The 27083-nt window shown below is 41.6% G+C and overlaps 1 long non-coding RNA gene across 4 annotated transcripts in view; it reads right to left on the minus strand.

Moving 5' to 3' along the window:
* LOC138772712 (uncharacterized) overlaps positions 1 to 27083 on the minus strand; it is a 274220-nt gene that overhangs the window by 71990 nt on the left and 175147 nt on the right. For all 4 annotated transcript variants that reach the window (XR_011359804.1, XR_011359806.1, XR_011359803.1 and 1 more), the window contains exon 3: positions 1579 to 1681. This is a non-coding gene — a long non-coding RNA (uncharacterized lncRNA). The remainder of the gene's footprint in view (positions 1 to 1578; positions 1682 to 27083) is intronic.

Consider the following 27083-nt stretch of genomic DNA (forward strand, 5'->3'; position numbering starts at 1 on the left):
CTAAATAAGGTTCTGGACAGAAGAAACTGTACGAGAGGGAACAATCAGGTAAGTTAGGGGAAAGATAAGAAACAACAAGAGAGCAGGTGGTCTTTTCTATGTTTCACGTTTTTACTGTACTAGTAATTTGATTTCTTGCAAAAAAAAAAATATACATTTCTATTAGACTTTTTATTGCACCTTTAGCTTGTTCTTTTTAATGTGATACATCAATGATCCCAAAGAGTTTATTACACAGTAGAGTAGAGTGAGTATCCCGGTGGTTCTTCTGCCCATGAAATTGGATTATACCATCGAGGTGTGTGGGATAATCACGGGCATGCATTGAAGTCTCTCCAGACTGAGACAATAAATATTTCATCTGTTGCTCATGTCAAAAAATAATCAGCCTTATGAATCAGTCACGAGAAAAATACTGACAAGCCAAATCATGTCACCAAAGTCTCCCGGCATGTGAACTATGTTAATGATCACCATCGTTTTCTGAGAGAAGCTGAAGAGACTGATTTGGAATTGGTTTTATCCATAATTCGACCAATCACATTTATAGTAATTACATCATCAATTGTGATAACATCACACATTCCCATTGCCCACCTATAAAAGACAATTTTTTACTAAAAGAACAATAGAAGCTTGAAGGAATCTTATGAGATGATAACAACATGGCTGCCTTCTTCAAGACATTACTCCTCAAATAAATAGGGCAATGCTATTACCCAAACTATAGACAAGAGTGTGTGGTTTCTGGAATAAAAATTGTGATGTGTTAGCAGATTTTGGGGATTATTCATCACATTTGACGGAATGTCAATAAAACTGATGAATTCTCCACAAGGCATTCATCACCCAGCCAGCATATAGCTCATATATACTAGAATGGTTGAGGTCTGAGCAGTTAGGCCTCATTCACACAATCCATGCCGAGATGACCGGAGGAAAACTACTCGCCTATTCCCCCCCTTGCCAGCCTGGTCACATGTTCACTGGCTCAGGGGGAGTAGGCGAGTGGTTTTCTTCTGCACTCCTGTCATCTCTACTCCTGGGCGGTGGGGGGATCCGTGCTGCGATCCGCACTAGATCACGTGAATGGCTTTATTCATTTGAATGGTTCCTAAAATTGTCCATGTTCGTAAAGCCGTGGACCACGGACAATTTTAAAGGACGTGTGAATGCAGCCTTACCCTCATTGCTACAGGATGTGACCGGAGCGTTAGGGGAAAAGAGTGGACTGCCCCTCTATTCATTATGTGGGTAAGGGGACCTGGGTCTATCAATCAGGTCTATCAATCATTGGAGTTGTCAGAGGTTGGAAGCCATGACCTAGAATTTATAAACTATCCACAAAAACCAGGGGTGTCAAACTCGCCACCCTCCAGCTGGAAGGCTGCGAGTTTGACACCTGAACATAAACCATTAGTGATTTTAGCAGTGATGTTTACGACTCACCTTGACTAGAGATTGCAAATTCCCATCAAAAGCAATAAGGCACAGACTTCATACATATTCTGACCGTAATGTTTCTTTACTTACTAATTGCTGTGCTGCATTGTAACTATATAACAGAATGTCACTGACCTTTAATAAAGAAGTGCATTGTTCTCCATACTTTCTCCTTTCACATTATCCTATTCCTCCTTCGTATAATAGGTGAGATTGTTCTGTTCTCTTAAGGAAAAACCTTGAAATACAAAATATAATGAGAAATCAGTGAATATAGGCTAGGAATATTACATAAAACATATAGTGATGTGCATATATATATATATATATATATATATATATATATATATATATATACACACACACACACACACATACTGTCTATCTATCTATCTATCTATCTATCTATCTATCTATCTAGGCACACCAATGCTTGACATTATTAGTTCCCCTGTTGCAGGGTCCCTATGACAACATTCTAACATCGCCTTTGATAAATGTTTGGTTATTCCATTTCCACCTACTGTAACGTCCACGTCCTAAATACCTCTATGCAAACCGTTTACGATGAGAATGTTGATGTGGACTGAGGCATAAGCCCCTATTACACGGGGAGACTGAGAGGAGCAAATGAGTTCGGAGGCAGCGAGCGGGTGAGTATGGGGGAGGGGGAGGGGGTTAGCTGCCCGGGTGATTGCTAGATTGTCCAGGCAGCCCATAGCAGATAGCAACGGTATGCTGCCGATGTTCCTATTCCACGGAGTGACGGCACCAGATCGTTGCTAGCTAAGTCGTTTGTCTTTCAACATGTTGAAAGACATGACTGCAACGATCAGCCGACATCGTTCCCTTCTATTACACAAGACAATTATAGGCCGATAATCGTTTTGTGTAATAGGGCCTTAATGCAAGTTTCCAGCTAGCAATGACCTGTCTTGTGCAGTTGACAACAAGTATTGTCATGGGGACCCAGGAACAGTTCTGCAAGTACGGGGTCTATTAAAAGGGTTATTGCTGTCTCAACTAATATAGTTATACTTGCAGGATTCATCATGTTAAATATTTCTGCAAATACAATCATTTAGCAAACAACTTCTCCAGATATGCCACTCTTTCCGTCCCATTATTGATTATATACTACCCAGACCACTGCTTTTAAAGCAGAGTGGGGGTCGCTAACAAAGACAACAACCTGTCAACAATAGGAAGTAGAGAGCAGAATATCAGGAAAAGAAGACATGTTTGCTTAGGATGGTATTACATGAGGCGATTTTTCAGCGATTAACTATAAACGACCGCTATGACAAACTATCTTAAATTGTTCACCCTATTACAGAGGACGATGATCTTTACTTATGGTCGTTCTTGCGCTCGTCCTTTCCTGGCTGATAGACCAGGGAACAACCGAATAAAAATGCCATTACACTGAACGATGTTCAAACTATTTGTGAACGATCAACGATATAAATAGGTCCAGATTCTATCAAACGATCAACGAGTTTTCGTTGGTGGTTTAATGATTAATCGTCCTGTGTAATACGGCCCTAATCGAATGTATTGAGTCCTACAAGTATAACTATTAATTGAGATAGGAATACCCCTTTAAGTAAAGCACAACTATACTGGACAAGAATAACAAAGTTTTTCCACAATTTTTTTTCTATGGACATGGCCAAAGGTGCACAAAACACAAACCCTACATTACGGGCACACCTGAGCATAGAGCCATGGAGTCATGATAGTCAGAATTTTATATTATTATAAAAACATTCTCAGCTCAATGTCAGTAAGCCTCTAATAAGCACAAGCTTTATTAGTACTGAAGTTAAAGAAAACACGTCTGTGATATCATTAGACCATGTAAGTAAGCAGGTAATAACACTGGACCAGACGTTTTTTTTTTTTGCTAATTACCCGTCTGATTATAGACTACAGACTTATTACGATTCACTCACAATGTTTTGTAGTTGTTTTTAACCAGAAAAGGTTAATGCGACCCACTAATGATACGATGGGAAGCAGAGCCGTAAAGCTGTTGTGTCAACACTTCCTCTCATCCACGGTCTCATTACCACAGTCCCCTGGCCTGTCATTACATCCAGGGCCTCGGGCAGTTGTTACAGACCTAATTGTTGTTTGGGAAGAGGTGACCAAAGCCTGTGTAGCTTACACTGGGCAGATACTCAACCCTCTGCCTGGCATGCTGCCGCCAGGGGGGGTTCAGGATTATGGTTCAAAGAAGGTGTGAAGTTTAGAGAAAGAGAAGAAAGCTGACAGAAGGTTCACTTATAGGTTGACCCGTAGGTTTTGCTCCATTGGTGTTAAAAGGGAAGTCCGGTGTTGGACATTTTTTCCAAAAGACCTGGGGAGGAGGTGACTGAACATAACATGTCCCTACCTCCCCGGCTCCAATGCTATGATCAACCACCTCCTCCCCGGCTCTTTGAAAAAAAAAATATGTCTGACAACAGACTTCCCCTGTAAGGGCCTTTTCATGGGCCAATTATCATCCAAAAATTGTTAAATTATTCAAATTTAAGTGATAATCTTCTGGAGTAAATGCAGCAACAAACTATGAACCCTCATCATTCAAAGAATATAGATATGAACGCAATTATGATTATTCACAGTATCTTTACGAACGCAATTACGATGGCATTAACGATTTTTCATATCAATTTATCTTCTCGTCTAAATGCCCATCCTTTAAAAGAAAAAAAAAATTATTTCTTAAACGTGCCATTAAGCGACATATCTGTACGTGTAAAAGAACCTTAGTCAATTGTTTTGTGATACGACAAAACTTCCAATCTGTAGGAGATGGGAGGACTGGGCTATAGGAGAAGTTCATTGGAGGTGTGCCAATGGTAGTACCCTACCAACACTATCTAGGATGCCCAGATTTATAATACAGAGACACATATGGTACATACTGCCCATTTACTATAATGGTATTGCCCATAGCAGACATAATGGGGACGGTATATTCTTTTGCAGGAACAAAAAGTGAAACTAAGGATTATGGGCAACAGTATTATTTAGTCTTGCACTAGTTATATGTGTTTCATGCATGAATAATGCATTACCAGCCACCTTTCCCCTACCAGCCTCAATGTTTTGTCAGTCTTTACCACGCTGCAAACACCAGGCAGGTGCCTTATGGTCAATTAGCTGATTATCCAGCCTGGGGCTCTATCACAGGAAGCACATCTGACTGCCGTGTATAGAGAGCAACAATAGTTGTCCCTCATACATCCGAAATGAATGCAACATGGAAACATTCACATTAGGCCTCATGCCTAGTGCCCCATTAGGAATCAGAAAGGCCTCATATAGTGTTTGTTTTTTTTCTGCTCAATGTCACATGAGATTTGCACCCCCTCTCTACACGTTTCAGAAGGCTTACTCTCGAGACGTGGAATCACAGGAAGTGAATGCTAGGGAGTGGAAGGCTTCAGCCATCTTTTGCTTCCTAAACAACCCCTTTAAAAAGTTGTTCTATGCCCCATCAGACATCTATTTAGAAGAAAATATCTCAGTACATACCACATCCAACAGAGGTTGCCTCCATGCCTATAGCTCTCCTATATACATAGGAGAAATAAACTAAGTAAACTAAGTAAATTTGCTAAGTAAGTCTTAAGTAAATTTGTGCTGCTGTTTGTTTCGACAGATTTCTTAAGAGGCAAACAGCCCTACTGGTACTGATTAGAGATGAGCGAACCGGGTTCGGGTTCGAGTCCATCCGAACCCGAACGATCGGCATTTGATTAGCGGGGGCTGCTGAACTTGGATAAAGCTCTAAGGTTGTCTGGAAAACATGGATATAGCCAATGACTATATCCATGTTTTCCACATAGCCTTAGGGGTTTATCCAACTTCAGCAGCCACCGCTAATCAAATGCCGAAAGTTCGGGTTCGGATGGACTCGAGCATGCTCCAGGTTCTCTCATCTCCAGTACTGATCATTTACATATTTACAGCAAATTCTGCAACTGGGGATTGAAAAATAAATAAAATCCACACAGAAGTTTGCAAAATGTGGTGCAGATTTCTTTGTAGACGTCTGAGGAAAATTTCTATAGATAATCGGATATATCGGAACTTATCTACTTAAAAGGAAAAGGAACTTAAAAGGAAATTAAAAAAAAAAAAAAATTCTCCAAGAATACAGAGACACTGACTGGAGAAGAGAAAGAATAAGGCCTGATGTGTTGTGTGTGGCGGCCATTTTGTACTCTCTCTAAATAGGCAGCTATAAATATAAAGCCTTGGTATGTGACGCTTATTTCCGTCTTCCAGGCGCTCCTTGCCTGTGGCAGTCACAGAGCAGTAAGTGTTTTCAGTCCCAGGGAACGTGCAGCGTAAAGGTAGAGGTGCCTAAAGCCGACATGTTAACCATTTCGTAATGAACACCATGTGTACGCAGGAAGCAGCCAGATCAAGGATTTGTACAATTACGGGAACGCTGCACCAGACAACATAATCTCCTACCAAGATCTGAGGGGAACGACACAAAAATCTACAACATATTATACCTATTTGTGAGACTTGATCTATTCCAAATTTACCTTTTTGTATGTTCTACAGCACGCGCAGCAGCAACGTAGAGTAAGTCAGTGTTTTTATGTAAAATATATAAATGGTTTACTTACTTGTTTCCGTATGGTTCTTATCACAAAATCAATTTTGTGCATATAAAATAGATTACAAAACTCATTCTGTGGCTCGCCACAAAACGCAATACAATAAACACCACTCAAACTATGCCGTCCAATGACATTTTGTGCTACAAACAACATTTTGTTGCAAACACAAGTCATTTTCTAAAAACAATTAAAACATTTTATATTCATGAATCTAGGTCAATTTACGGATCACAAACGTTGTACATTTTTAGTAAATTTTGTAAATAAACAAATTTTATAGACAAACTTTTCTTGCCTCAATTGACTAGATGAGTGGTATAAAGTTTTTTCCCCCCGCTCTGGAATGTCTATGGAATTAGATCAAACACGACAGATCTTGGGTAGTAATTCATAATGACTGCGTTTAGTCTCTACGGCTGAGAGATGGACCGCCACACATTACCCCATTGATGCCAGACTTAAATATACCCAGTACCATCTGACTGGTGGTGGAAAGTGAATCACTGCTTAAACATCTGTTTTGATCTGAAGCCTCAGACTGTCATACAGACTTTGCTGGTATGTTGTGGTTTGTTCCCAATCTGATAGAAGAGAAAAAGGGTTTGTCCCATCATTAAAAACACATGGGCTGAGTGTTCTGGACTCCTGTAAGCCTCCCTGCCTTGTAGTTTTATGTGGCTTGGCACGTAATCGCTGGCATGTATCTCATATGTAATACATATTATGTCTGTTCCTTTCCTAATTATTCGGAGATTGTGACTGATATAGTATGACTGGGACTCCTGTGAACTTCACTAATAGTTTAGCTACAAGTAGTCTTAACATGAACATGTTGGTATTACGGAAGGGAGAAAGACATTATTCATAGCTTAATTAATATTTTTCAGATTGGTTATTATAAGGCTTCCTGGTGATCAAAGTTGCTATATAGTTAGCATCAGGTTAAACTAAGGAGCGAATTGTAAAAGGTGCCCATACAAAGTTGACCAAACCTGTTGTCACCGTCACCGGGTTTGGCCAACAGATTATGTTAGGGAAGGAATGGTCAGGTGTGGTGTATTTTCAACTCCGACCCTATTGTGCTGGGAGGAATAAGACGGTACCAGAGCTGTCTGGCTATGGTTTACCCTTCCCCAAAGCAAACACATCTGGCCATGCCGAATATTCATGTGTATGGGGAAACCAGAAGAGATAATTACAGGATGAAAGTTTGGCCAATACTTATTGAAAGTGTATCGGCACTATAAGGTATTGCAAGTCATTTACCCTAGACCTCTGGAAGGGGATGTGGAGTTTCCAACAGCAGATGATTACCTCCAGAGTAGTCTCTATTGGCAACAGCTGACATATAGACAGAATACACAATTTCATTGTACCAAGACAGAAGATGGAGGCTGTAGTCAGACAGGAGCAGTTCTTGTAAAACTGTAAATAGGCAGAAAGAGAGTCCAAACGTTCCTTCATTACAGTACTGAAGCAGCAAATTGGTGTGCTCGAAAAACTTACCAGGTCAATGACCAAGAACTAGCAATAACGACAACACTGCACAAATCCGCAATCAATAAGAATGTATTATTTAGGCACAAAAGAGCCAAAAAGAGGATGGCAACCATGAAGTATGAATCCAGGTGCAGAGCAAGCCAGAATAGGTAAGATGCAGCAAGATAGGGCACTGACCATTAACATTTAAGAACTTTGATGGAGTTATGGTTCTAGAAACTGATCTTTTTGCAAGGCTACAAGTGTACAGTCTGAGAAAATGGCGGATCTTTATCAGATCTTTGGGAGAGAACCTCTAGAAGATCAACATTGAAGGCTTCAAGAATAGACATTTTGCATTATGTAATGAGATATCACGCATTGTGTCAGCAAACTGTGCATTTTTATAAGGCTAAATCATTATCTGGCTACGTCACATATGCATGTAAGTCATGCTACTTGTTAGAAGGCACGTTCAATCTTTTCGGAGGTTATAAAAGGCCAAGAGGCTGCCATTCCAACCCACTCGTGAGCAGCGATATTACCTGACCTCACAATTTCAGCTCCATTGTGAAGATTATCTGGGGAGACCACTGCTCCAGTGAGCATCATTCACACTGCATGACCCAGACCACCATGTGCAAGTCTCATAGTGGCCGTATATAACCTATCAAATCCCTTCCTTTTTTTGTATTAAAAACAATATTTAATCACAGCGCTCAAAGAACTATAATCTCTGACTGTCTACTTAACCAAAGCTACTAAAAATTTGTCAAACTCATTAAAATCCCTGGGCCTTAAGCCGCGTCTTCTTTCGGTGAACCTGTATTTTCTTAAACCTCTATGAAACTTTGATGAGGTTAAATCTAAGTTGTGTTTTAGTGCCAGTCAGAATTAGGCAGCACTATGGGTCCATTAATAATTGAACATCTTATCCTGAAGCAGCGGCACAGAACAAGCCGGGCTGAAGTTAAAACCTCAGTAGGCTTTTCCACCGCTCCAGGAACCATCTCGCAGACTCTTTTATAATTAAGACATTTTTCCCAACAAGCTACAAGGAAGGAAAATGCCTTGTGGTACTTCTAAGTGCATACATGCTGATTCAGAGACTTGCTAGCAAATGTAATTGGCGAAAACTATATTGGGAAGTTACTTTACACAACTCTGCCGTTCTTGTTATAAGTGATTCCTCCCTGCTGTTCGATTCTAGTCCTCGTTCTGAATTTCGAAGGTATTCTGTTTATTATCTACTCCATTATAAATGTGTATGGATGTAGCCCGTATCTACAGCCCCTCATCTTTATGTACTTATTTTCACTTATGTCAGCCCCCATTATGTGTTTACAGCAAAGGGGGCTTCAACGTAAATGCTCATTTTACGACTGACGTGAAGGTAATATAGGCAACAATTGTTACTGCTAACACCCTACTACAGGGATGGGAAACCATCGGTCCTCTAGCTGTTGCAAAACTACAATTTCCAGCATGCCTGGAAAGCCAAAGGCTGTCCAGGCATGATGGGAAATGTACTGTAGTTTTGCAACAGCTGGACATGAAGTCTGCATTATCTGGGGTAGTGGCAGCCATACCTACACTCAGCTGACCCATCATTGAGATCCACACTATAGGATGCAAGTTAGCTCTCCCCCAGAAGGAAGAAAATTGTCTATGTATAGAAACTATCATCATCTGTTGCCTTCCCCTCCTTGTATACCCCCCTTCCCTGTATCCATCCCCTCCTTGGTTGAACTTGATGGACATGTGTCTTTTTTCAACAATATTAACCATGTAACTTTGTCTCTAGCGCCTCTAGCTTCTTTGTAAGTCAATGTCAAACACATTAAATAGGTTGACCACGTCTCATCTGCCTGATCTCCTGGAGCTGCTATTCCCGTTAGTCCTTGCTGATCACTAGTTCCTGATCTCCTCAACCTAATGAGACTATCCGGAGGATATGGTCTTCATAAATATTTTATGAGGCTCTAGTTTTTAAATGGGTTCTTTCCAGACAAGCCCTTCTTGTTCGAAGGGTTTCTTAACAAAAACCTGATCCCAAAGTGTCTTGCTGCTGTGACCCTGCAGCGATCTGCTGTAATCTGCCAGTAAGGGTTCAATACCCCATGGAGCGTCACCACAGGGGAGATGAAGTGAGTTGGCCAGTGATAACTTGTTATGGAGGATGTGATGGGACCTAAAGGAGAAGTTCCGCAAAAATAATAAATCATGGGAAGGCTGGGGGGGTGCAGGAACATAATAGAAAAGAATAGAAAAGAAAGTATACCTACCCGTCCTCATGCCCCGAAAGCGCCACTCTCTCGAACAGCCGCCGGACGTAATTTTCTCCCGGCTACCTGCTATGTCATGGCCCAGCTCCTGCCGCTGCAACATCATGGTCCCGTTGATGGATTGCCTGCTCAGCCAGTCAGTGACTGCAGTGGTGTCCTGCCCCAGTCACTGATTGGCTGAGTGGGTAATCCATCAATTGGGTATATAATGTTGCAGGAGTCCAGCAGCTGTCAGAGATCGGTAAGGAAGTGGTGCAGGGGCATGGGGAGGGGTATGTATACTTTCTATATAATGTTCCTACACCCACTTACCTGCCTGTGATTTTTTACTTTAACAGGACTTCTCTTTTAACTCGCGGGGCATTGAAAAAACAATATAAAAAAGTAAAAATTTCATGTCACCTGTGAACCCCAGGTTTTCTTTGTGCTAAAAATTTTCATCCCCAGGACGCCTGGATACCTGCTAAATAAGGGTCATTTCACTCAGGAGCCCTCACTGCTGATAATCGGCCCCTGTAAAAGGATCAGTGTTCCTCCTTCGTTGGCTGATCACATCTTTTGTGCATGCATTAGAATCATTGGTGGTCACACAAACAATCCAGCGATCCTTCATGTGGCCTGGCTGCGAGGTTGATTGAGTCTTGTAAAGGCTCTGCAGATGAGCTCCATCACCCTGATGTACAAGTGCTCTGTGTGCATAGCATGCAATCATTGGCCCGATCGCTCACCCAACGGGAGCTGAACAGACAGCCAGTGGGAGCAGCACCATGCAAGGTCAACAAATAAATGCCAGGTAATGAAATACAGAAGGTCCGGTGGGGGAATCAGTGGATACAAGGTGACAAAACCAGCCTGAAATGGTAAGGGAAGCATACTTTAATATTACATATCTTTGAGAGCTGCTTAATTCTGGATAAAGTTACACCGGAGTACCCCTTTAATGAGGTGGACAGCGCACCATCCTGGAATCTGAGCAACGGCTCAGTTGCCCTTTCTAAGCACACTGCTTAAAGTCTCTTCCGCTATAGAGTAAAAGAGTCCACCGGTTAGAGAAGAACACAGATTGGCAGACGTCGGTCTCTGTGGGGTCAAATATATGGATAAAACAACTCCTCTAACTTCAAACGCCAAAGATTGTTCCATTTCTCCAGTCATCCAGCAAAGAACGTGTCAAATCCACATAAACTATTCAGAAGGAGATAGATGTGCTCGCTTTATGGGTAGTGACTGGAAAAGCTGTATTCTGTCAGCTGCAAGGAAAATCTATCTGTCTCTGCGAGCCAATTTGTCAGGAGATTCATTATGGCATTACCAGTAAGGACGCAGGGTGGAGGGAACTGATGTCGATGGAACTATAAAGCATGTAATCATTGCATTTTATGTCTGTGTGATACTGAGGGGTCTATTCTTCACTATGTGTTAGGCTCCTCTCTGGGTGGACAATCTTTTTTGTTGGGAATGCTGGTTTTCACCGAGACTACCGATACGGCACTGACAACGCTTGACGCCCGGTGACCAGTGGTGATCTGGGTGTTCAGATGCCTATTGATCAGATGTGCACAACTCATTATAATACACGGTACATCTCCTGCCGTGAGTGTTTCTCCCTGCTAATAATTGGTGTAGGCCTGAACACCCAGAACCTGAACAAAACTCTGAAAACATTTTTCTAAAGTGACAGTACTAGATAGGATACGAACTGGAGAGAATGGAACCGCTGCACATCCCATCTATGACTAGATAGGAGCAAGCATTGAAATACTTAAATGCTCATTATTCTTGTCAAGTATTTGTCAATACTAGATCGTGTAACAAACCCAATTAAAGTCACTTATTTCGGTTTTAGGTGGTACATTGTGAGATGACTAGTCCAAAAAAGGACTTTTGGGTGTTTATTAGCTAGGCGCCTACTTAACTACTGAAACTAAGCCTTATACTACCCCTGTCCCTGCTCCAGCAGCTCTCCTTCTCAGCTAACAGAACGTCAGTGGTGGTGCCAGAGGTAGTGGTAATCCAGATAGGTAGTAGAAAAGACCCAGCACTCACCAACTAGTACTTCTAAACTAATATAGTACAGTAGACATCAGGTACAGTAAGGACATGTTTTGTACCAGCATGGCCTTCATCAGCTTAAGGAGTACTCCTTAAGTTGATGAAGGCCATGCTTGGACGAAACACAGCCTTACTGTACCTGATGTCTACTGTACTTTATTAGTTTAGCAGAACTAGTTGGTGAGTGCCGGGTCTTCTCTACTACCTATCTGGATCACCACTTCCTCGGGCACCACCAATGATGGACGTGCCATCCTCCCTACATCTATTGGCTACTTAAAGCACCCAAACATGCGGTTGGGAGACACTTTGCACGAGTACCACACTGTATTCATTAGTATCGATTACTTTTGAGCACCCCGATACTTGAGTGAATAATATACTCGCTCAGTACCCATTTAAAAACGGAACCAAGGATAAAACCACCAGGTAATGCAGTTATGTTCTTACATTCTATCAAATATAGCGATGGATAAAAGGTTCAAGCTCCACAAGTTATCCAAAGCTACCATAGGGGATCTTCTAACACCCAGGGATCATTACTATCGGTGTCTAATGTCCAAACCACTTAGGTGTTTAAAGTTTCATCAGAACAGAGTGCAAGCTGAGCGATATTACTATACGGAGGAAGTGTCATTCCCAAGGAGACAGAAAGACATCAAGTTCATTAGAACATAAAGGATGGAGAGCTCTCACCACAAGTCAGACTGTAAAACGTTCCTGCACTTAGCTCCAGGCAGGTGAACATCTCGCCATGTTTCCTGGCCCCATAGTTAAGAGTCTCACCACCACAATCGTACAATTATGGTCCATTATAAAGAAAGCCAAACCCCTTTAGGGTATGTTCACATATGGCAGAAATGCTGCAGGTGGTGACCCTACAAAGACAACACACAGTTTCCTGGTCCACTATACAGAATACTTAAAAAGGTATAACCCACCACAATAATGCCATTAGGGAGGACTTTAGGACTAGTTCCCAAGGTTGTGACCTGGTCAGTGACTACAAACAATTGTGCAATGACGGCTGACAGAAAGGTGAACAGTGAGGTCTAGTCTAGTGCCAGGAAGCGGACATCTAGTACATCTTGTAAACATAGAAACACGTAAACATGCACCCATACAGAGGCAAGTGAGATTGGTGAACTTAATGTTCTATTTTGTATATACAAATAGTTACTGAAAACATGAAGAGGTAGAACTAAGGGGGCCGATAATCCCTCAAGTGTAATATGCAATGTACCAAATCTTCTTACAACAAAAATATATCTATGTCTTACTTAGTACTACATCACTATACACAGCAGTATTCACACATCTGTAATATACAGTCTGTGCACCGACAGTATACTATGGACCGGACCTCCGAAACTCCCGGTATCATCATTCACGATGATGCTGTGAACTCCGAAAGAGCATACAATACTGTACAGTATTGCATAGTTACCAGTTTAGGAGCTTACTGAATTATAATGAATGAAGATACCGGGAGTTTCAAGATCTGGTCCATAGTATACTGTCAGTGCACAGACTGTATATTACAAACGTGTGAATAGAGCCTTATGGTAGTTATATTCTTGTATACAGGGGGGGGGGGGGGGCGCAGTATTATAGTAGTTGTATTCCTGTATATAGGAGCAGTATTATAGTAGTTATATCCTTGTATATAGGGGGCAGTATTATAGTATTTATATTCTTGTATATAGGGAGCAGAATTGTAGCAGTTATATTCTTGTATATAGGGAGAAGTATTATAGCTGTTATGGTGTATAGCAGGTATAGCTAGCCCGCACTGCTATGAGAGTAATCCCCTAGTAGACGAAGTAGTGGAGCATAGGATGTATCCTAGGTGGAGACAATGGGGTGCTTGGATGAACAGGTTGATGTAGTATAATGTAACAAGAAATTCCAACACTCACCGGTAAGGCTAGGTTCACACTGCGTTTTCAGCATCCGTTTAACGCATCCGTTTTTTGCAAAAAACGCATGAAAAACGGATTGCAAAAAACGGATTCATTTGTGTGCATCCGTTTTTACATTGACTTCCATTATAAAAAAAAAACGGATCCGTTTTTTTTGACGGACCAAAACGGACAAAAAAACGTTGCTGACCCTATTTTTCTGGACGTTAAAAAAAACGGATCCGTTAAACGGATGCTGAAAACGCAGTGTGAACCTAGCCTAAGCGTCTTCCAAACTTTATTTCATAGAAGGTATTGCAGGGAGGGGATGGTGGATCAGTGTAGGTGCAGGCGCATCACCTGGGATAGCTATTTCGGGACTCCTCCCTTCCTCTAGCCAGGACCTTGCTAGAAGGGAGGAGTCCCGAAATAGCTATCCCAGATGATGCGCCTGCACCTACACTGATCCACCATCCCCTCCTTGCAATACCTTCTATGAAATAAAGTTTGGAAGACGCTTACCGGTGAGTGCTGGAATTTCTTCTGTTACATTATTATAGCTGTTATATTCTTGTATATAGAGGGCAGTATTATAGTAGTTATGCACAAGCCTGGAGAACACAGAAAAAGTTGCACATCACACCCATGGCTGACACTAAAGCTTGTTCAGCTACATTAAAAACCAACAACAGAAGTTATTTTATAATTTGATCCAACCATTTTGCCTCATGTACCACGTGCAGGTCTTCTGATACATGAGTCCGTACTCTAGCCATGATGCAGCTTTCACCGGTGACCAACACTGCTGCAATGCCAGTGCCCACAGGTAGGAGCAGCCCAGCAGTCCAGCGACCCCAGTGTCACAGAACCAAGCCCCCAGGGGCCAGAGCTGCACCACCCTGCAGGCAAGGCCAGCAGAGACAGTGGCCAGCAGCCAACACCTAGTGTGAACAGATCTAAAAGCCCACTCCATTATAGTAGTTATATTCTTGTATATAGGAGCAGTATTATAGTAGTTATATTCTTGTATACAGGAGAAGTATTATAGTAGTTATATTCTTGTATATAGGAGCAGTATTATAGTAGTTATATTCTTGTATATAGGAGCAGTATTATAGTAGTTATATTCCTGTATATAGGAGCAGTATTATAGTAGTTATATTCCTGTATATAAGGAGCAGTATTATAGTAGTTATATTCCTGTATATAGGAGCAGTATTATAGTAGTTATGGTTCAGGGAAGAAAAAGAGTGCTGCACCTCACACCTATGGCTGATACTAGTACCTCTCGGCTGCATAAAAAACATCAGAATTCTGTGAATTCTGTGAATGTGAATTGATCAAGCCACACTGCCCCATGTACCGCGTGCAGGTATCTGATACACATGGGTCCCTACACTAAGTCCACACAGTGCCAGTCAGCGACCACCCCCCCGCAGGCGTGCACAGTCAGGGAAGGGAGGCCATGGAACGGCCCTGCAACCCCCATGCTACAGGACCAGACCCAAAAATGCCACACCAAAACCCAGCCAGCACCACCGGCGGGGGAAGCTGCCCCCAAACAGCACAAGTCTGGATAAGGTATTGCACTCACCATAGCTATCAAAGACAGAATGGGACAGACAGGAGGGATTAAAACCATGAGCACTCAGGTGTCTCCTGCTAATTGCGGTCATGTGGGTCTCACCAGGAGGAGTGCAAAACACGGAGAAAAGAGAGAAACAAAATACGGTTCGGGGAAGAAAAAGAGTGCTGCACCTCACACCTATGGCTGATACTAGTACCTCTCGGCTGCATAAAAAACATCAGAATTCTGTATGTGAATTGATCAAGCCACACTGCCCCATTATATTCCTGTATATAGGAGCAGTATTATAGTAGTTATATTCTTGTATATAGCGGACAGTATTATAGTAGTTATATTCTTGTATATAGGGAGAAGTATTATAGTAGTTATATTCCTGTATATAGGGGCAGTATTATAGTAGTTATATTCTTGTATATAGGAGCAGTATTATAGTAGTTATATTCCTGTATATAGGAGCAGCATTATAGTAGTTACATTCTTGCATATAGGAACAGTATTATAGTAGTTATATTCCTGTATATAGTAGAAGTATTATAGTAGTTATATTCCTGTATATAGGAGCAGTATTATAGTAGTATATTCCTGTATATAGGGGCAGTATTATAGTAGTTATAGTCTTGTATATAGGGAGCAGTATTATAGTAGTTATATTCCTGTATATAGGAGCAGTATTATAGTAGTATATTCCTGTATATAGGAGCAGTATTATAATAGTTATATTCATAGAAACATAGAAACATAGAAGATTGTCGGCAGAAAAAGACCACTGGGTCCATCTAGTCCGCCCTTTTAGTATTTTCTTCCTTATTATCTTAGGATAGATATATGTCTATCCCAGGCGTGTTTAAATTCTGTTATTGTAGATTTACCAACCACCTCTGCTGGAAGTTTGTTCCAGGTATCTACTACTCTTTCAGTAAAATAATATTTTCTTACATTGCTTCTGATCTTTCCCCCAACTAACCTCTCACTGTGTCCTCTTGTTCTTGAGCTCAGTTTTTTACTAAAAACACTCCCCTCTTGAACCTTATTTAGTCCCTTAACATACTTAAAGGTTTCAATCATGTCCCCCCTTTCTCGTCTTTCCTCCAGACTATACAGATTCAAATCCTTAAGTCTTTCCTGATATGGTTTATGCCTCATACCCTCCACCATTTTTGTAGCTCGTCTTTGGACCCGTTCTATTTTATCAATGTCCTTTTTTAGGTGAGGTCTCCAGAACTGGACACAGTATTCCAGATGTGGCCTCACCAGAGCTCTATACAGCGGGATCACAATCTCCCTCTTCCTACTGGTTATACCTCTAGCTATACACCCCAGCATACGATTCGCTTTCCCCACCGCCTGGTTGCACTGGTGACTCATTTTAAGGCTTTCAGAAATCATTACCCCTAAATCCTTCTCTTCTGAAGCCTTTTCCAACACAGTACTGCCGATGTGATACTCGGATAGAGGATTCCTCCTCCCCAAGTGCATTATTTTACATTTGGAAACGTTGAACTTCAATTTCCACTGTTTGGACCACGTATCTAGCAAAGCTAAATCATTTTCCATATTACTGACACCTCCAGGAATATCTACCCTATTGCACACTTTTGTGTCGTCAGCAAACAGACAAACTTTACCTATCAACCCTTCTCCTATGTCACTTACAAACATATTAAAAAGAATAGGACCCAGAACAGACCCTTGTGGCACACCACTTGTAACCAGTCTCTGCTCAGAATATTCACCATTAACAACAACCCTCTGATATCTCTCCTTCAGCCAACCACAAATCCACTGAACTATCCAGGGATTTAGTCCAATTTTCTCCAACTTCTCTATCAGCTCTTTATGGGGAACTGTATCAAAAGCTTTGCTGAAGTCCAGATAGGCGATATCCACAGCACCACCTTCATCCAGCACTTTTGTGGCATAATCAAAGAAATCAATGAGATTAGTCTGACATGATCGGCCCTCAGTAAAGCCATGCTGGTTTGGATCCATCAAATTGTTGATTCTTAGGTGATCCATTATCTTCTTTTTTAGAAGAGTTTCCATCATTTTCACTACTACAGATGTCAGGCTCACTGGCCTGTAGTTACTGGGCTCTTCTCTATTCCCCTTCTTGTGGATTGGTATAACATTGGCTGTTCTCCAATCATCGGGGACATCTCCTGTTAGCAGGGATTGGTTATACAGATCTGTCAGGGGGGCAGCAATCACAGATCTGAGTTCTTTAAGAACCCTGGGATGGATCCCATCTGGACCCATCGCCTTATTCAGCTTTAAACGGGCAAGTTCCTCTGCAACTTCAGCCTCTGAAAATACTGGAGCCGAACCCATATAGCTGGAGGCAATGTTGTGTCCAACCATCCTGTGATTGTGAAGGCCGCCTTCTGAAAACACTGAGCAGAAGTAACTATTTAAATAGTCAGCGACCGCCTTATCTCCATCAATAAACGTATTCTCCCCATTACTTATTTTAGTAATGCTGCAGCCATTCTTCTTCTTCTTCCTGTCACTTATATATCTGAAGAAGGTTTTATTCCCCTCCTTAACAGATTTTGCCATTTCTTCTTCTTTTGAGGCTTTAGCAGCATTTATAATCTGCTTTGCCTCCTTCTGTATACTTTTGTACGTCTCTCTGTCAGCTTCATTCCCAGTCTCCTTATACTTCCTATACGCTGCCTTTTTTCCTTTTACAATGGCCTTAACCTCTCTAGTAAACCATAATGGATTCTTCTTCCTTTTACTTTTGCTAACTTCTCGTACATATAGTCTAGTTGCCTTTAATATGACATTTTTTAATTCTGCCCACTGAGTGCTCGCCCCCGATGTTTTATCCCACCCTCTTAATTCTTTATCTAAATACTCCCCCATTTTATTAAAATCTGTCTTCCTAAAATCCAATACTCTTGTTGTAGTATGGGATTGGACGTAGTCAGTTTGTACGTCAAACCATAGACACTGGTGGTCACTGGAACCTAGATTTTCTTCCACTCTAACTTCAGACACCCGATCCACATTAGTAAATACTAAATCTAGAATGTTCTCTCCTCTGGTAGGTGACTTCACAAGCTGTTTCAGAGATGCCCCTGTAAGGGCCTCCATTACATTCTTGCTTTTACATGTAAGTGCAGAAGGGATATTCCAATCCACATCCGGCATGTTAAAGTCGCCCATAACTACAATGTCCCCCTTTAATGACATTTTAGTAATTTCATCCATCAGCATATTATCATAGTCCTCGCTTTGCCCCGGAGGCCTATAGACAACACCTATCCTAATAACAGATCCCTCTTTGGACTGCATACAAACCCAGAGAGTCTCCAGCTCTTTATATGTATTTTGGATGAGTGTCGATTTAAGACTATCCCTGACATAAATGGCTACCCCGCCTCCCCTTCTCTCTGCTCTGTCTTTCCTGTACAGAATATATCCCGGTATAGCTATTTCCCAATCATTAGACTCTTTGAACCAGGTCTCTGTTACAGCAACAAGGTCCAAATCATCTCTAGACATAATGGCCGTCAGCTCACAGATCTTGTTTCCTAAGCTGCGAGCATTCGTACACATTGCCCGAAGATTACTAAACTTCATAATACCTTTATTCCCAAATTCATCTACCGCACCAACAGCACCTTCCTTACCACCAATAACCGCACCAACCATTGCATCTACAGCACCAATAACCGCACCAACAACTGCGTCAACAGCACCAACAACTACATCAACAGCACCAACCACTGTGTCTACAGCACCAACCACTGCACTTTCACCAATCCGGATACACTTATTTGTCTTTACTGGTCGGGGACAGAAATCCTCCTCCTCTATTATACTTCTGTCCCCTTCATCTAGTTTAAATGTCTGTCCAAAAACAATCTGAATTCCTCACTAAGTACCTGTGTACCTATGTGTGATGGGTGCAAACCATCCCTCTTGAACATGTCCTTTTTGCACCACTTGCAAAAGCTATGACTAACAAACCCAAAACCTTCTGCCTTACACCACTGCCTTAACCATGCATTAAACTCTGAGATACGACCTGCCTTGTTGTTCTGATTACAGACCGGCAAAACCTCTGAAAATGTCACAGAATCTGTTATCTTGCCCAGCTCCAGACTAAAAGTTTGAAATTCCTTTTTAACCAAATCCACATCTCCTTGGGACAAGTCATTGGTTCCAAGATGAACCACCAGATCAATCTTGCTATCTATACTAGCAGCCTTCACAATGTTCACAATCCGTCTCCTATCCCTCCTGACAGTAGCACCTGGGAGACATCTCACCTCTCTAAACACATCCTCCTCCTGTCCTACCACAACACCTCTAACAATCGAGTCACCAACTAGAAGATGCCTTCTCTTCTTACTATTCTTATTACTATTCTTATTCTTTTTCTATTACTATTTTCTATTACTATTTTCTATTTTCTATTTCTATTTTCTATTACTATTACTTTTTCTATTACTATTCTTATTCTTTTATATAGGAGCAGAATTATAGTAGTTATATTCTTGTATATAGGAGCAGTATTATAGTAGTTATATTCTTGTATATAGGAGCAGTCTTATAGTAGTTATATTCTTGTATATAGGGAGCAGTATTATAGTAGTTATATTCCTGTATATAGGAGCAATATTATAGTAGTTATATTCTTGTATATAGGAACAGTATTATAGTAGTTGTATTCTTGTATATAGGAGCAGTATTATAGTAGTTATATTCCTGTATATAGGGGGCAGTATTATAGTAGTTATATTCTTGTATATAGGAGCAGTATTATAGTAGTTATATTCTTGTATATAGGGGGCAGTATTATAGTAGTTATATTCCTGTATATAGGAGCAGAATTATAGTAGTTATATTCTTGTATATAGGAGCAGTATTATAGTAGTTATATTCTTGTATATAGGAGCAGTCTTATAGTAGTTATATTCTTGTATATAGGAGCAGTATTATAGTAGTTATATTCCTGTATATAGGAGCAATATTATAGTAGTTATATTCCTGTATATAGGAGCAGTATTATAGTAGTTATATTCTTGTATATAGGAGCAGTATTATAGTTATAGTTATATTCTTCTTATATTGATTATTACACTACTGATGTAAATGATAATTGTGACTGAAATAGCTATATTGAGTGCTGATTCCTGTTAGAGAAAAGCAGTCTTATATAGTTAGCGTAACAAGATGCTGTAGAAGAGCTGTGGCCTTGTTGGTGGCCTTGTAAAAGCGGAGTGATAATCACCCACGACACAACGGTGTTCCATTAGCCTTGGGCTCTTAGATCCTTGAATCATACCTTCCAAGTTAATTATGAAAAGCCCACGCTCATGACGTCCCTTTTAATCATCTTGTAATTGAAATTAGCTTTATTTATTTTCATGGTTTTCTTTTGACATGACGTAGACCCTTTTACCTATAAACATACGTACAATGAGCCGCTTCAAGTTGCTGTTTTTCCAAGTCCAATTTTTCAATCTACCTTTAATAATGGTGACTTTCAGCAAAACGCGACAGGTGTTCGGTCGACCTGCTCGGTTGTTGGCCCGGGATTATGAGATGACTCATTGGTGTTTACGTCAAAGTATCGCAGATGTCCCAGACAGAGGCCCCCGTGAAACCCGGCTCTCCGCGCTGTAAGATGCCTGAGCTCATAGCTCACTTGTGTTTTCAAAGTGACTGGGATATAATCTACTATGAAAAAGAGTCTCTTGTGCTTTAACGCTTTGATCAAGGGGCACGTACACACACATGTCTCAAGCGAGACTGCTCATCGTTCTTATCAGATCTGGACAGGTGTTGGTGGAGGGGCTCCTGAATTGAAGGGAGCTACTGAATCGAGTCATGCATAAGATGAACCCCGGTGAGTTCAATCTAGGTAGACATGTTTGCAGAGCGAGCTTCCACTCAACGTTTCTGTCATCAACGGTTCAAATTCTCTTGTTGCTCTGAATTAAGACGGTCTCTTTGTTCTTTTATGAGAAGAACTTTCTCTTTGGGCTTCAATTATCAGAGAATTGCTTTCCTTCATCGTTGAACAATGTAGAGGAAAACCGTATATTATATAGTAGACTTTAACCTATGTACAGGGCGGTCGGAAGAGTTAAAGTCAGGCTTATGAAAAATTCATACTTGAACGCTAAATTGTGCATCTGCAGTTCAACGCAACCTGAGGAATACATATTTGATGAAGGGCAACGTGTTCTGCTTCTTTTTCCAAAAAGAACGGATCCGTGAATGCAACCTGGCTCCTGGTTAACAAACCCTAAAGTTCAGATCGTATATATGTTGGCTGAGTAGACTGAGGACATTATGTGGCACGGCAATGAACACCGCGTTTCCAGCCATGTGCATTACTGAAAAGGTCACAGTAACCACAGCAACGTATAGAACCCACCGCACCGGCGTTCACAATAGATTAACACTATATGCTAATATAACTGGAAAATCATCACAGAGAGGTCCCATTATTTATTCAACATGGGAACTAAAGTGCCAACCACATAACCTGCTGAGAATTTGACCTGGAAGGCCAAAAAACACCAGTTATTTAGAATAAGTGGAATCTAGCCTTCATGAGTTTACTTGGCCTCCACTGTGGTGTGATTTATCCATCTACAATGCACTAAGCCAAGGCCACACCTAATCCCTGCCATAATCTGGACTAACAAATCCAAGGGTGTGATCTGATATAAGGTTAGTGCATATATGCTCGGCAAGTCCCCAGAGTTGACCCCCAGAGTCTTAGGGGGAGATTTATCAAACATGGTGTAAAGTGAAACAGGCCCCGTCGCCCCTAGCAACCAATCAGATTCCACCTTTCATTCCTCACAGACTCTTTGATAAATGAAAGGTGGAATCTGGTTGCTGGGGGCAACTGAGCCAGTTTCACTTTACACCAAGTTTGATAAATTTCCTCATTAGTGTTGAGAGTCTCTGATAAGTTTCTTTGAGAAGACCACACTAACCAGTTATAGAGCTTAACCCAAGAAGACAACTTTGACGACTTATCACTTGTACATGTAGAGGACTGGTTATAAGTATCTGATTAGATGGGATGTCACCTCTTAATACCACGCAATTTGGATATTGGGTTCCCAGGAACCCGTTTAGGCTGGAGGATGAAAATGTCTGTTTTAATCCCCTTTTTTAAAAAAAAATTATTTTTTTTTTTAATAGAATAACATCCTGACCATCCCAAGCAAATAGATGCCTGGTGGGCCATTACCAAGGGAAACAGGTTATGAAAGTAAGCAGCACAAGGGGGGATTAGTGACAGCAAGCTTTAAAATTTATCGGCCACACATCTTCCTGTGTAAACAGGGGAAGTGCGGCTTATAGCTAAGGGAAACTGAGAGCACAGCTATGCCTATATCCTTGCTGTCAGTTTCCCGATCACACAAGCAGTGCATACTTACCTAGCGCACTGCTGTGTGATTTGGCATCCTGCTCTGTGCTGCCATATCTGTAGGCCGCCACCTCCTCCAGAATGATTGACAGCTGGAGGAGGCAGGGTGGCCTAAAGATACAGCAGGACAAGAGAGCTGGATCACACAGCAGCACACTAGGTAAGTATACAGTGCATGTGTGATCTGGAAACATACACGAGGATATAGGCATTTCTGTGCTGTCAATTTTCATAGCTGCACAAACGATAAAAGGATTGTTTATGCAACCCGACCATGTAAAAAAAAAAAAAAATGACATCTGGTATGCAAAGATTAAAAATAAAAAAAAAAACCTCCACCATGATGGAACTTTTTTCTGCCAAAATAAAAATTTACATAAATAAAACACTAATGTGTATGTATAAAAGAATGGCACCCTCATAAAGTACAGCCCATCTTGTGAAAAACAAAAAATTTTCTTACAGCTTCAATGAACCATACATAAGTAGTTCTGACCACCAGAAGGTAATGTGAAAAAGTAAAACCTTGGCCTGTCCTAATGGTTCTCAGAGGTAAAGGAAGCCTATAGGTAATAGAAGTCCTACAAAGCCAAGGGCTCTTTAGGGTTCCCAACAGGGACACTCCTTACCTACCGATATCAGTATGCGCTAATGTGGTTAGTAGTGAGAGAGTAGTTTTCATTAATTCTTAGGTTTTTCACTATTGGAATCCGTCAAAAGTCCATTACAAGGCAGGTCCCGGCTTACCATTGTAAAATCCAAACAAGCATGAAATTCCCCGGAATCAGGGCTGCGTAGATGGGACAAGTTTACAGGTTGATACATTTCATATCCTCTGGAGTCTCCCATGACAAATCCTTAATGTCCCCCTCAGCTCCCTTCTTCCCACTGATAACTGTTTACTGCACTTATACACTTCCTGCCCACACAAACACAACATGTTTTACTTGTCATGTTGAGTCCCCTTCTGTCCTCCCACCACCCCCACGTAACAATGGGGACCCAGCAGGGAACGGCCTCGTCTATTGCTCCGCATAGAGGCTAAACCCCTAATTATTGTATTTAATACTTCCACCGATATCAATTCTGCAATTTAGCAAATCCTGTAGCACCTGCAGGCTGGATGCGGTTGTACACGGTGGAGTTTTGTTTCAGCTATTTGCAGGAAGGTGTGTAGATCAGTAACTATCTGAGCTATTGTGTGCGAACCATAAATGTTTAAACCGGCCTTTTGTCTGGCAAGTCCCGGCATCTCATGGGAAAGTCACTGAGGAGTCCCCGTCAATGGAGAGACGCTATTTACTGCAGATTACAGATTGTGAAGTTATAGACTTCACCCCGGAAAGACTCCGATTTAAAGGAACCCTTCAGCGGCCAAGGGGTTAATCACTAATACATAATCCCAGGCTCTGTTTTTTTACACATTTACCTGAGAATATATCTGTCGGAGATGGGATTAGGAATTTAATGACTTGTGAGATGGTCCATAGACAGTGATCAAAGGAGCCATGGCCGGGCATTAGCTGCTAGAAAAGGAAGTGGGTATACACTTATAAAAGCTGTCGGCTGACAGTCACTCTTCCCTGCCTAGTCCACCATACGCATGCATGCTCGCTCAGATTAGCCGACATACTGTATTCGTCTTACCCTCCTATATACATGCACGGCCCATTTAGCCTAAAAGATATTGACTCCTTGTCCAGGATTAGACAAAGTATGGCAACTTTATTGCAAAACAGCACCACCCCTGTCCTCAGGTTGTTGTGGTATTACAATTCATCTTTATTCACTGTAATGGTGCAAAACCATGCCCAAGCTGAGGACAGGAGAGGTGCTGTTACACTGACCGATATTAAAGGAGCTTGAGATCGACAACCTGTCAGGTCCCCACTCGCTGTTTGTGCTCTTGACCGCGGGGAGCTGCTGGAGGGCGGCTCAGGCGATCTTTAGATTGTCAGGGTGGCCCATAGAGAAGAGCAGTGGTTCAGTGCCGCCACTCCTATTACGCAGAGCGACGACCAGCAGACCGTCATTATCAGCATTGTGCATGTTGGCCAATCATTGCCTTTTAACACTACCTATTGCACCCTAATGGACAATAATCGGCCAGACTTGGCCAATATTCGCTTGGTGTATAGGGCCTTAAGAAAGCGACCATGTTTATTTAAGCTTGTATATCTCCGTATCTAGGGCTTATTATACATGGCTATGATTAGCTAAATGGACCAATGCCGCTGCATGTATTATGCCCCTATTACATGGGGCGATCAGCTGGAGCAAGCGAGCTGACAGGTCAGCGCTCGCTTACTCCTCGTCCCCCACTCGTCCCCGGCGCTCTTACAGGTTATGAGAGCAAACGGGTAAGTGCAGGGGTGGCTGCGGGGGAGAGGCTAAAGATCGCTGGGGAGCCCATTGGAGATAGTGGACTGCTGATGCTGCTCCTATTGCACGGAGCGACAGCAGTAGATCGTTGCTAGGCTGATAGTTGCTGTTTCAGCTTGTTGAAAGACAACGATCAGCCGACATCACATGGACGCTAATCGCTTTGTGTATCAGGCGCCAAATAAGCAAACGCACAAATGTCGGTCAATGACCTTTTTTTTTTATTAAATTTTTGTAAAATCAAATTTGGAATATAGATTCCCCCCCCCAAAAAAAAGTTGTCAAAAAGAAAGAATTGTGCCTAGAAGACTTTATTGCATGGGGGGAGGGGTGCTGGACTCCAACCAATAGGTAAAGGACTGTGTGTAACAATCAATATAAAGTCAAAGTAAAGAAATTTCTTCTAGCACACTCCATGTAAGTCTACTTCCCGGAGGCTGCGTCCGGCCCATCAGATAGCAGCCGGGGGTTATCTGGGCTCCGACCTCGCTCACCTGAGTTATCACTACTTTAACAAGAGTTCATACACGCAGTTACATGTTAACCACACTGGTACCGCCACAGACTGAGGGAACAGTAAACATGGCTCAGCAACGGCCGATATATCCTGAAATACACTAAATAACCAGAAGATAGAGTCAGAGTAAATGAAGCTCAATAAACATGGGGAACAAATCTATAAAGATTAAAGGAAAGAGCGGAACAGATATCACCTCTAATAAAGATTTCTATCCATCATACACACACAATGTAGAATGAATGTCCACTAGGGGCACTGTGCCAGAAACCACAAACTGCACGAGCAGGTTCACATACAGATGGAGAAGTAATAGGGATATGTAAGATACACCGGCTCACCACACAGTATCACATGGACTAACTCTGTAGACAGTATCACACAGCATACATTCATACATACATTATAGGCTTAGATACACCGGCTCACCACACAGTATCACATGGGCTAACTCTGTAGACAGTATCAAAACAGCATACATTCATACATACATTATATGCTTAGATACACCGACTCACCACACAGTATCACATGGGCTAACTCTGTAGACAGTATCAAAACAGCATACATTCATACATACATACATACATTATAGGCTTAGATACACCAGCTCACCACACAGTATCACATGGGCTAACTCTGTAGACAGTATCAAAACAGCATACATTCATACATACATACATTATAGGCTTAGATACACCAGCTCACCACACAGTATCACATGGGCTAACTCTGTAGACAGTATCACACAGCATACATTCATACATACATACATACATTATAGGCTTAGATACACCAGCTCACCACACAGTATCACATGGGCTAACTCTGTAGACAGTATCAAAACAGCATACATTCATACATACATACATTATAGGCTTAGATACACCAGCTCACCACACAGTATCACATGGGCTAACTCTGTAGACAGTATCACACAGCATACATTCATACATACATACATTATAGGCTTAGATACACCGGCTCACCACATCGTATCACATGGGCTAACTCTGTAGACAGTATCACACAGCATACATACATACATACATTATAGGCTTAGATACACCAGCTCACCACACAGTATCACATGGACTAACTCTGTAGACAGTATCACACAGCATACATACATACATACATACATTATAGGCTTAGATACACCAGCTCACCACACAGTATCACATGGACTAACTCTGTAGACAGTATCACACAGCATACATACATACATACATTATAGGCTTAGATACACCAGCTCACCACACAGTATCACATGGACTAACTCTGTAGACAGTATCACACAGCATACATACATACATACATTATAGGCTTAGATACACCAGCTCACCACACAGTATCACATGGACTAACTCTGTAGACAGTAT

This window comes from Dendropsophus ebraccatus, chromosome 14 (genome assembly GCF_027789765.1).
Source record: "Dendropsophus ebraccatus isolate aDenEbr1 chromosome 14, aDenEbr1.pat, whole genome shotgun sequence".
Lineage (NCBI taxonomy): Eukaryota > Metazoa > Chordata > Amphibia > Anura > Hylidae > Dendropsophus > Dendropsophus ebraccatus.